The sequence below is a fragment of the Trichechus manatus genome, unplaced genomic scaffold (assembly GCF_000243295.1).
Source record: "Trichechus manatus latirostris isolate Lorelei unplaced genomic scaffold, TriManLat1.0 scaffold00254, whole genome shotgun sequence".
NCBI classification, from domain to species: Eukaryota; Metazoa; Chordata; class Mammalia; order Sirenia; family Trichechidae; genus Trichechus; species Trichechus manatus.
Window position 1 is genome coordinate 641,952 of NW_004444190.1, and position 11,134 is coordinate 653,085.

At 35.6% G+C, this 11,134-nt stretch overlaps 1 pseudogene; it reads right to left on the reverse strand.

Moving 5' to 3' along the window:
- Nucleotides 1-8,184: 8,184 nt before the first annotated feature.
- LOC101357608 (dnaJ homolog subfamily A member 1 pseudogene) lies at nucleotides 8,185-9,415 on the reverse strand (annotated as a pseudogene).
- Between the last annotated feature and the right edge of the window lie 1,719 nt (nucleotides 9,416-11,134).

Consider the following 11,134-nt stretch of genomic DNA (forward strand, 5'->3'; position numbering starts at 1 on the left):
TAGCCTCTAGGCAAAAAGATCAAATTACTTATAAGGATAAGAAAAATGAAACTGGCATTAGACTTCTCATTAGCAACATACAATGCAAGGCAATAAAAAAGCATCTCTTAAGAGGCTTAAGAGCAAAGAGGGTGAGCCAAGGGTTTTGTAACTAACTAAGCTGTCCTTCAAATATCAAAGCTAAAAGAAAACTATCAACATGCAAGAATTCAGGAAATGCTGTATATATGTGCAGTAGGATTACCCTAAAGGATGAGTTTTATGCAACCAAGAGATAAAGGTGGCAAATTGTAGCAAAAGGACTGGTGGTGAAATTTTAATATATTTAATTATATAGCTAAGACTAAAACAAAGGTGAAGACATGGGTCAAAGAGTAGTATGTTGAGATTTTATGCTTTGGAAAATTAGAAAGAATACAACCAAAAAAAAAAAAAAAAAAAGGAGAGAGGAGAAGGGAGAAAGAAAGGGAAAAGCAGAATAGTATAATTAACAATTGTATGGATAATGGGTTGGAGATAAAAGTACAAATGGACATACCAGATGATAAGAGCTTAAATAAGAAGAAAAGGAGAATTAAGGACACTTGTAAATGGAATAAATACAACGGCAGCCACTGAAAATAATATATAAACATTCTGAAATGCCAAAAGAAATGAAAAAAATATATAGCAAAGAAGATACACCAAGTAAAGAAATACAGTAAATATAACACATGCAATAATTATAACAAAATAATATGAGAGTCTTGAGACTAAACATATGAGACATATTAATAATAGGATGGACTTTACCAGTTTCTTTCATTTTCTTTTTGTCCATAGCAAGAAATGAACCAGTTCTCAAACGGACCCATAAGGCAAAACCTGACTCTGTGCTATATTCAATAGAATCAAGCAGAGTGATTCAAACGACCAAAAACAAATAAATGGGCAAAGATATACTAGAAAAAATAAAAACAATAATAAGGTGCGGTAATGATTCTGATATTAGACAAAGTATAATACAGGCCAAAAAGATTTAAGTGAGACAAAAAAGAATATTATAAAATGTGGAAAAACATTTCAAAATGAAGATACAACAATGAATATCTGTTCACCAAAAGACAGAGCAAACACCTATATAAAGCAGAAATTACATGAGATGAGGATAGAAATAGAAACACATTAACAATAGCCTTTAACCCATTGTTATGGATTGAATTGTATCCCCAAAAGATGTATGTCAACTTGGCTAGGCCATGATTCCCAGTATTGTGTGATTGTCCACCATTTTATCGTCTGATGTGATTTTCCCACGTGTTGTGAATCTACCTCTATGATGTTAATGGAGCTCTGGTGGCTCAGTGTTTAAGAGCTACGGCTGCTAACCAAAAGGTCAGCAGTTCAAATCCACCAGCCACTCCTTGGAAACCCTATGGGGCAATTCTACTCTGTGCTATAGGGTTGCTATAAGTCGTAATCCACTCAACAGCAATGGTTAATGGGTCATGACGCTAATGAGGTGGGATTAGCGGCAGTTATGTTAGTCAGACAGGACTCCATCTACAAAATTAGTTGTGTTTTAAGTCAGTCTCTTGAGATATACAAGAGAGAAGTGAGCAGAGACACGGGCACTTCATACGACCAAGAAAGCAACGCTCAGAAGTCCCTAGACCAGGGAAGATTAATGACACGGACCTTCCCCCAGAGCCAACAGAAAGAGAAAGCCTTTCCCGGGAGCTGGTACCCTGAATTTGGAGTTCTAGCCTCCTAGACTGTGAGAGAATAAATTTATCATCTTTGTTAAAGCCATCCACCTGTGATATTTCTTTTATAGCAGCACCGGATGACTAAAACACCCACCATGCTCAGTACATGAAGATCTAATGGAAAGAAAATCAACAAAGATATAAATATTCTATACAATCTAATCAATAAGGTAGCTCTTATGTGTATATAACACTACACTATACTATATACACAACACTGCACTAATAATAGAGAATATAGTGTTGGCTTAGTATTGGGAGATGAATAACAGATATTTCAGACATATCTTCTTTTCAAATGTATATGGCTCATTCATGAAAAATTGATCATATATTCTTATTTATGTTGTTGTTGTTAGGTGCTGTCAAGTCAGTTCCTACTCATAGCGACCCTATCTACAACAGAACAAAACATTGCCTGGTCCTATGCCATCTTCTATAACTTTGTAATGCTTGAGCCCATTGTTGCAGCCACTGTGTCAATCCATCTTGTTGAAGGTCTTCCTCTTTTTCTCTGACCCTCTACTTTACCAAGCATGATGTCCTTCTACAGGGACTGATCCTTCCTGATAATATGTCTCAGGTATGTGAGATGTAGTCTCGCCATCCTTGCTTCTAAGGGGCAATCTGGCTGTACTTTTTCCAAGACAGATTGTTCATTCTTTTGGTAGTCCTTGGTATATTCTTCAGTCTTTCTTATTCATTGTCCAGCTTTCACATGCATATGAGGTGATTGAAAATACTATGCCTTGGGTCAGGCACGCCTTAGTGTTCAAGGTGACATCTTTGCTTTTTAACACTTTAAAGAGGTCTTTTGCAGCAGATTTCCCCAATGAAATGCGTCGTCTGATTTCTTTTTTAAAGCTAAAAGAAAGTTTTATTTGGCATATATTCAAAAAGGCAAAAGTGGGAAATGGATAACCATGCTGCCACAGCCATGTCTCCCCAAGTCCAAGGAAATATCACAGAACAGACATAAGTGGGAAAATGGACAAGCATACTGCCATAGCCATGTCTGTCCAAATCCAAAGAATATTACAGAATATGCAAGAATGGGAAAATGGACAAGCATGCTGCCACAGCCATGTCTGCCCGAGTCCAAGGGATATTTCCGAATAGACAAGAATGGGAAAATGGACAAGCATGCTGCCACAGCCATGTCTGCCCGAGTCCAGAGACCATTACAGAGTCATCAGTATATATTAACATTGCAAATGGGCAAAACCATTGAAAGCTTCGCCTTTTCACAGATTGGCTAGAAACTGTGATCCTACATTTTGAATTGTCTTTCTTAACTATCATTGGTACACATTTCAGTAATGACAGTCAGGAGGGTCTTCATTTATCCAACAAATTTTCTATTCACTAAATGCGAATAGAAAAAGAGTGAAAAGTCTTTTGTGTTCTATTTGAATGGTCTTATGTGAAAGGTTCCCTAAGAGATATTTTTCTTCTCTAAAAGATAATTTCCAAGATTATTCTAGCTATTGTTTTTATCCTTGTAAGTCCTTGTGAGCCCAGCTCCAGCTGGGTCACATTCTCTATGCTCAAGGAGAGGAGTAAATGATTCCTATATTATTTTCTAAATCATTCCTTTTGATCGGAAATTGGAGGTAACACATCGATGATCGATACCTGGACTTAGTCGAGCTCCTAGATGGTGACCATGGCAGGTTCTTTAAACTCACGGTGCTGGTTTTCCACCGGATACAATCTGGTTCTTCACCAGCTTATTAAGTAAGAGCGATGTTCTCATCAATCCCATTGCTGGAGTGAGCAGACTCAATGTACATCCACATTTTAGCCCGAGGCCTTCTTTGCCTTTTAAGTGTGTAAGACAATAGAAGATAAATTTTATTATGCCTAATATTATCAGGATGCAGACTAAGAATATTACTAATCCTTGTAATAGTGATTTAGCCCATATACTTATTCCTGATGGTAACCAACCAAATAAATCTGGTGTTTCTAAGGGTGTTACAGTGTGTAACCAAGTAGCTTGCTGTCTAATTCTACAGTACAGAATACTTTCTTGGATAATAAAAATCTAAGGCTATTCTATTATATCATGTTATCTTGGTTTATGAGGTCAGAGATCACTGTTGTGTTTTTATCCCATTAGCAACTTTGTCTGCTATTTGTCCCATTTAAAAACAAAACAAAACACAAACCCAAGCCATCGAGTCGATTCCAACTCATAGCAACCCTATACAACAGAGTAGAATTGCCCCATAGAGTCTCTAAGGAGCACCTGGCAGATTCAAACTGCCAACGCTTTGGTTAGCAGCTGCAGCACTTAACCACTATGCCACCAGGGTTTCCATTTGTCCTGAAGTGGTGGACAAACTTATTAAAGATTTCTCCACGTCAAATATACCATAAGTAGGAATTAAAGCTACCAACCATACCCTGAGTGTTGGACCAATGGGTTTTCTTCTGATTTTCATTTTTACAATGTGTAACAATTTAACATTACCTTTCCAATATTTACTAGTATTATTACTATGCATACCTAAAGATAACCCTAAAGTTTCCAAAGTGCACTGCACACATATTTGTCAGGAATCTAAACAAGAGATTGCCCACATAAATTCACTATCAGTTGGAAAGGGATCATCTAAATTAGTATAGTTGGATCTATCACACAGAAACATATATCCGTAAGGAGCACACAAAGTTTGTCTAGAGGAAACAGAAGGTATAGAAAAATTTACATGTGACAACAAAGTTTCCATTAGAGAATTGATGATTAGCAAGATAGTACAGGATGGACCTCTCCTGTAGAAGGTCTTCAGTTAGTCTGTTTAAAACATACTAAGTGTTCTGTCCAAGGGCAAGCTGCCCCTCCTTGATTTACCTATTAACAGTCATGGGTCACTTTTTCAGAAGCAGAAGCGGAACCTGAGACAAAATGGAGTCTGAGAACCTGGTTTCTTTGAGTTACTTTATTTTCTGCATTGTGAGAGGGTGACAGTTTGATTACAAACATTAGACAGGTATTTCATACGACACTCTCTTGAAGACTAATTAAACTGATTACTGATTGACCCTAAACATAACTCTCAGTCTGATCTTGGCAGATAGTTTCCTACAACAGACTGAATTCTTCAAAAGAGCCCACAATGTCCAGAACAAAATAGTCTTACTAGTTTATCTGGACTATTGTTTGACTCAAAAATGGCTTCAGGAACCAGTTCTTTCTTCCTCCCTAAAATTCGAGGTTCAAAAGGACATCAAAGAGGATAGCCTGTGCAGGTTGCTCCAACCTCCATGAAAGCCAGAAATCTGGATTCCAGGAGAATTACATACAACTCTCTATCATTCTTTCCTTTGGATCATGATCTTGCTATAGAATCTTTTATCAAAAATGTTCAGTAAATGGTAATTGGGCATCATCTGGTTTTTAAGATCCCAAGCACCATACAGCAAACTAGGAAGTAAAACAGAAACACCAACAATAATATTAGGCCAATTGTCTGAAATAACCAAAGAAACCATGACCCTAAGGGCTTTGAACCAAGGAAACAAATTTCATGAGGTGTTTGTCTATACCTAAGCAGCATTAGTAACTGTTATTCATGTGCCTCAACAGAAACTATATTCTGCAAAACCTCAGATTGAGTATTAATATAAATACAGCAACATTTATCTATTAAGGCACAAACTGTTTCTTGAGAGACTAACAGGAAAGCTAATACTATTGTATTTTGTAAAATCATACCTCAAATTTCAGACACTTATCTGGTTATGATAGTTACAACTTTGCTAAGTTTACCAACAGAACTTCTAATTCAAGAGCTACAATATCTAAACCCATCCATTAGTTAGTTGATTTAGGAGAAAGGAGAATGGTTTCTTATATCCAGAAAGTAGGACCTTAAGAAATCAGCAATATTCCCACATAAAACCCATAGTTTCCTTAGTTTTATGTAGTTAATTTCTGTTTATGTGATTCTGGATCAGCCACAGTCTGCAGGAGCCCATTAGCTTCTGTGTAAGAGTTCTGGAAATCTTGATAGAGTCTAGTCACAGTCTTTTTCGCAAGTACAATATAGTCCATCTTTTTGTTGGGATATTTTGGTCAAACATTTTCAGCAAATCAGCAAAGTAAAAACTTATCTGCAGATAACAAAACTTAATATGGCCATGATTAATTTATAAAAATAATACTATTAATAGTGAGAGACCTGATAGAAATTAATTACAAGCATAATGTAAAGGCCAAATAAAATCAGTTAAAAAATTTTAGATAAAAATATTTCTAAATACAACCATTAACCATATTTTTAAAGAACTTCAGATATAATACATCATAATTTTGAGAGAAAATACCATATAGTCAGGATATACCAAGAATATACCAAGATTATCAAATCTCTAAGTATCTGAATAGTAATAAAAAAAACTTCATAGATAAATGATGTGAATTCCCCAGTCAAACCATTGGCTTTGATGCATCATCTGATTTCTTGACTGCTGCTTCCATAGGCGTTGATTCCAAGTAAAATGAAATCCTTGACAACTTCAATCTTTTCTCCATTTATCATGATATTGCTTATTGGTCCAATTGTGAGGATTTTTGTTTTCTTTATGTTTAGGCGTAATCTGTACTGAAGGTTGGATTTTATGGTTTCATTAAATAAACCAGGATAGGTTTGGTAGACTTCTGGTATATGTTTGCTCATTTCTTTATTCTAGTGTCTGCCATAATTTCATCTAGTAGTGTGTTAGATGTATGTGCAGTGAACAAAGTTCGCACTTTAACATGATGAAATCTGAAAGTGATACTGTTCTCTCTTTCCGTGACCCTTTCCAGACACAGTATAACTCATATCTCTGTTTTAATGACTGCATGTGGATGCTTATAATAAAAGTGAAATGCTCTCAAACACAAGTGTCTAACAATAGTTAACTCTTTCAAGTCACTAGGCCTGGTTGGAGAGGTATTTGATCCTGCTGCCCCTGCAGACCACTTGGCATGTCAGTCGGTTGTGCTGTGCAGCCTGTGAGATGCACAAAGTCATCAAAGTGCCCTTCAACAGGATCAGGGGAAACATGATGAATTATAGATTACTTGTACATGAAATATGTGCAGAAAATAAAAGCTGAGTAGTCCTTCCATAGAGCATATGCGAAGTACTCTGAATCATCTTGCTAGGGTGGTTTTGTCATTTATTGTATGATGTCAATCCACAATTATTTATTTATTTTATTGTTTAGTAGTTCCTTTTTATTTTACAATAAACAGTTTCGGCAACAAATGAGTTAAAAAGGCATATGCTTAATGAAAAAATTTATACTGGCGTTCTGATTCTCAAAGAAGCTGATGATCAGTATGTAATTTGCACAAAATATACGTAGACATTTACCATTCTCCATGGAACTGTGGTGATACCACCCACCACATGAAAACCTTTACCAGACAAAAATCAGCTGAAGAAGTATCAAAACCTATTCAACAGTTAGTAGTGATTTCAAGAAGACTCTGCTTGAAGATGGCTATTTAACATGAACAGATACAAATGGTGCATTTACATATCACTCTGTGAGCATGATTTTTCAGTTAAATCATATGTCTGTTCTTCTAAATTAATTTTTCTCTTTTTCGATGCCAAGTTTTCTTGCACATGTAAAAAACACAAAATGAGCTATTAATGTGCTGGCTCCATTAACAGAAGAACTTTGCAAGCTGTTAAATGATGCCAGTTTATATCAGTACCATCAGATGATTCACAGAGTCAGATAATTACAAAAATAGTTCTATTTTTTTCTTTAAATCCCAATTCATGGGATCAAAGTAAAGATTTTGGAAGTATATTCTCTTGAAGGTGAAACATGTCATGTACATGCTATTGTAAACTTTGTTCAATATCAAAGATAAGATTATTTCCTTTTCAATGATAACATAAATATAAATTTAGGGGTAGCACAGAGTCATGACAAAACCAGTGTTCTTACTAAGTGAAGAAATCAACGGAATAGAAAAACCCAACAAAACTTGTTGCCGTCGAGTTAATTCCAACTCATAGCAGCCCTATAGAACAGAGCAGCACTGCCCCACAGGGTTTCCAAGGAGCAGCTGGTGGATTCAGACAGCAGACCTTTTGGTTAGCAGCCAAGTTCTTAACTACTGTGCCATAAGTGCTCCAATGGACTAGAAGTCAACATGAAGTTAGCTGTGGCACACACATAATTTACAATTATGTTTAACAACCAGCAATAGTTTACCAATTGAAATATAAATTTTAGGTGTCAAGATTTATAATTTTTTTTGAGCTTTTATATTTGAGTTTATTCTTCCTGTAACTTTAAAACACTAGTATAGTTGAAAATTAAAACAAAACAATAGTAAATAGTGAGCATATTATGATTACAGTCCTTCACTTATTCACTACTACATATAAAATGCCAGCAGTGAGCATTATTCAGTGGCCCCCATTAAGAGGTCTGACACTGAACCCTACCTCTGGGGTGATGGTCATCATCCTCATATGCTTTTCCATTGTAATGGCGTTGTCTTTCCTGGTTTGAATCAAAGTCCACCATTTCTACCCGATCTATTTCATCAGTCTCTTCTACTTCTTTCCTCTCAGAAAGGAGTTTTTCCAGCAAACGGAGTTTATCGGGAGAGAGAAAGCCATTCTCAGGAAAGTTTACCTTAAATTAGTTGATTAGGTGCCCCGTTTCATATGGTCTATGATAAATTGGCATGCCTTCATTTAGCACACATTTGATATCTTCATGCTTGACAATCTGATCTAGATGAGAAGTGATGACTATGGTTTGGTTGTCAAGAGTGGATATTGGCTTTTGGAAGCCACACAATGCTTCAACCAGTTGTATGTATATCCATACACATGAAAAGGTCTTCTTCTTGTCTAGTAAAAACAGGGTCTTTCTGATCTAAAACAATGATAATGTCTCCTGGCTCCAGTCCTGGCTGTTGGTCTCCTTCATCATGGAATGTTATTTTCTGGCCATCTTTCATGACTTTGTCAATGTGAACTTCTAAAATCTTCTTCTCTCGAACGATCTTCCTTCCGTTGCAACTTTTACATCTATCTTTAGGGCTGATCCGTTCCCCATGGCCTTGGCACTCCATGCACACAGACTGAATTTGCTGAACCATTCCAGGTCCTATCTGATGAATTCGTATTTGCATTACAGTACCTCGGCAATTAGGACAGCACTCTACTGCTCCTTTCTCACCACCTTGGCCTTCACATTTGTCACAAATCACATTCCTTTGCAGAGCTAGTTTTCTTGTTGCACCGTTATATAAATCTTCTAATGTTACTGAGAGTTTATGCATAACGTTTTTTCCTCTCCTTTCTTTCTGCATCCTTCCACCACCTCCAAAAAACATATTAAAGATGTCTATGGGGAAGCCAAAACCACCACCTGCTCCACCCTCTTTGATGGCCTGTTCTCCTCCTTTGTCATATAATTCTCTTTTCTTTGCATCAGAGAGAACTTCATAAGCTTAAGAAATTTGTTTGAACTTCTCGCCTTCATTTGGATTCTTACCAGGGTGGTACTTCAAGGCCAGCTTCCTATAGGCTTTTTTCAACTCTTCCTGGGTGACATTGGGTTTGACCCCCCAAAACATCATAGTAAGTGGTTTCTTTCACCACTTTATACAGCAGTTGAGCGGGCCAAGGCTGGTGTTGGGGAGCGGGAAGGAGCGCGGCGCTATGCGAAGTTTGGGCAGCCACCGCTCCGCCATCTCTCACCTAGGGTTCTGGAAAGTTCCCTATAAATATTTTTTTACAGAATAATTGAACTACAAATTGTTGTGATGATGCTGAATATGCATTTTTAGACAAATAACTTCAGCATGGAAAGCTTGGGCTTTCTTTGCTGCCTATCATCAATTGGATTTCAGACATTTTTGAGCCTTTGGAGAAATATTTTGTAAGCTAGATGTCCTACAACGGCCTTAAACTTTTATAACGAGTCTTCCAAATTCTAATTGCATTTTGTCCAAAAACAGTTGAAAATTTATTAATCAAAATATTCAGGAAATGGATCATCAAACAATCACAGCTTTTGAAGCTTTCAGGGAATTGCAATTACTGAAAATAAAGTTTTCCAAAAAGGAAGATGTTGAAATGTATCCTTCCAAAAACAAGGGAGAAACTAGAAGTGAACAAATTAAACAATGAGAACTCAAAACAGTGTACAAGGTTTAATTTGAAATTTTTGCAATTGCAATTTGAAACGTCTTAACATGTGGAAAACATCGTTTGATTTTTTTAATTTGATAAATTTATTTTCTAACTGGAATGGAATAAAATTGAGAAGAGTTAGAATTTTAAAGCATCTAAGTTTAGAGAATCATTAAAAATATGCTAGAGAAAATTTATTTGAAAAGCTTTGTTTTGTAAAAATATTTGTCAATCAATATGCTGTAGGCAAGAAGACAGTACTTGTGAAAATATTTAAGATTAAATATTTACATACTTTAATAAAAATAAAGCTGAGAATATCCTCCATTTAGTGGAATTTGCTCTGGGTTTACCAGATAACTCAGCATCTGGGAAGAGTCAGAAAGAGCATTTTTAAATTGAAAATAACAGTAACAAATCAATTGAATGTGCTAAAAATTTCAAATTTAACCATAAAATGCAATGTTTGATGAAGATCAAACACAATTTTGAATTAGTAAACATAATTATTAGTAAATTTGATAATGAAAATTATTAAAATAATAAGGCCATAATAAAAATATATTCTTAAGGAAAAGGCTAGTGATACAGCATTAAAGACTGATATGGCTAACAAACTAAAGTGCACGAATATATATCAAAGACTATTACCCTCTTTAAGCTATTTTTAAATATTCGGATTATCAAGATAAAGAAGTTAAAAAATTTTGCTTTAATGTTTACAGATACTTGTTATTTTCATACTTTTAAAAAAGGCTTTATTTTTTAAAATAGCCTTTGGAATGTACAATTTTTTGCCCAGCCAATATACTAAAAATGAATTTATTTGTAAACAGATAAATGTTTCAAGAAATTATATAATTTTAATTAATTTTGGTATTCCCTTTTACTCCCAAAGGTGTCATGATTTAGTGGATTATAGTTAAAGGTCTTGAGTATGAGGTTGAAGAGTTTGTTCATAATTTGGTAAGAAATGGGAGACACCAAATATTCTAAGTATAGAAAAGATATAATGGAGCCTACTTTGACAGATTAATTCAGCAGCAGTGCATAAAATGGATTGGAAGTGAGACACGATTAGATTCCCAGTAAATCATTTAGTTGGCTCTTGTAGCTTTCTAGTCAAAAGGAATTAAAAACTGAAGATGAAGGAGTGGGGTGATGAAAGAAAGGAGATGAATTAGAGGGTTGTTGTTAAGAGTGTGGTGCAAACGGTTA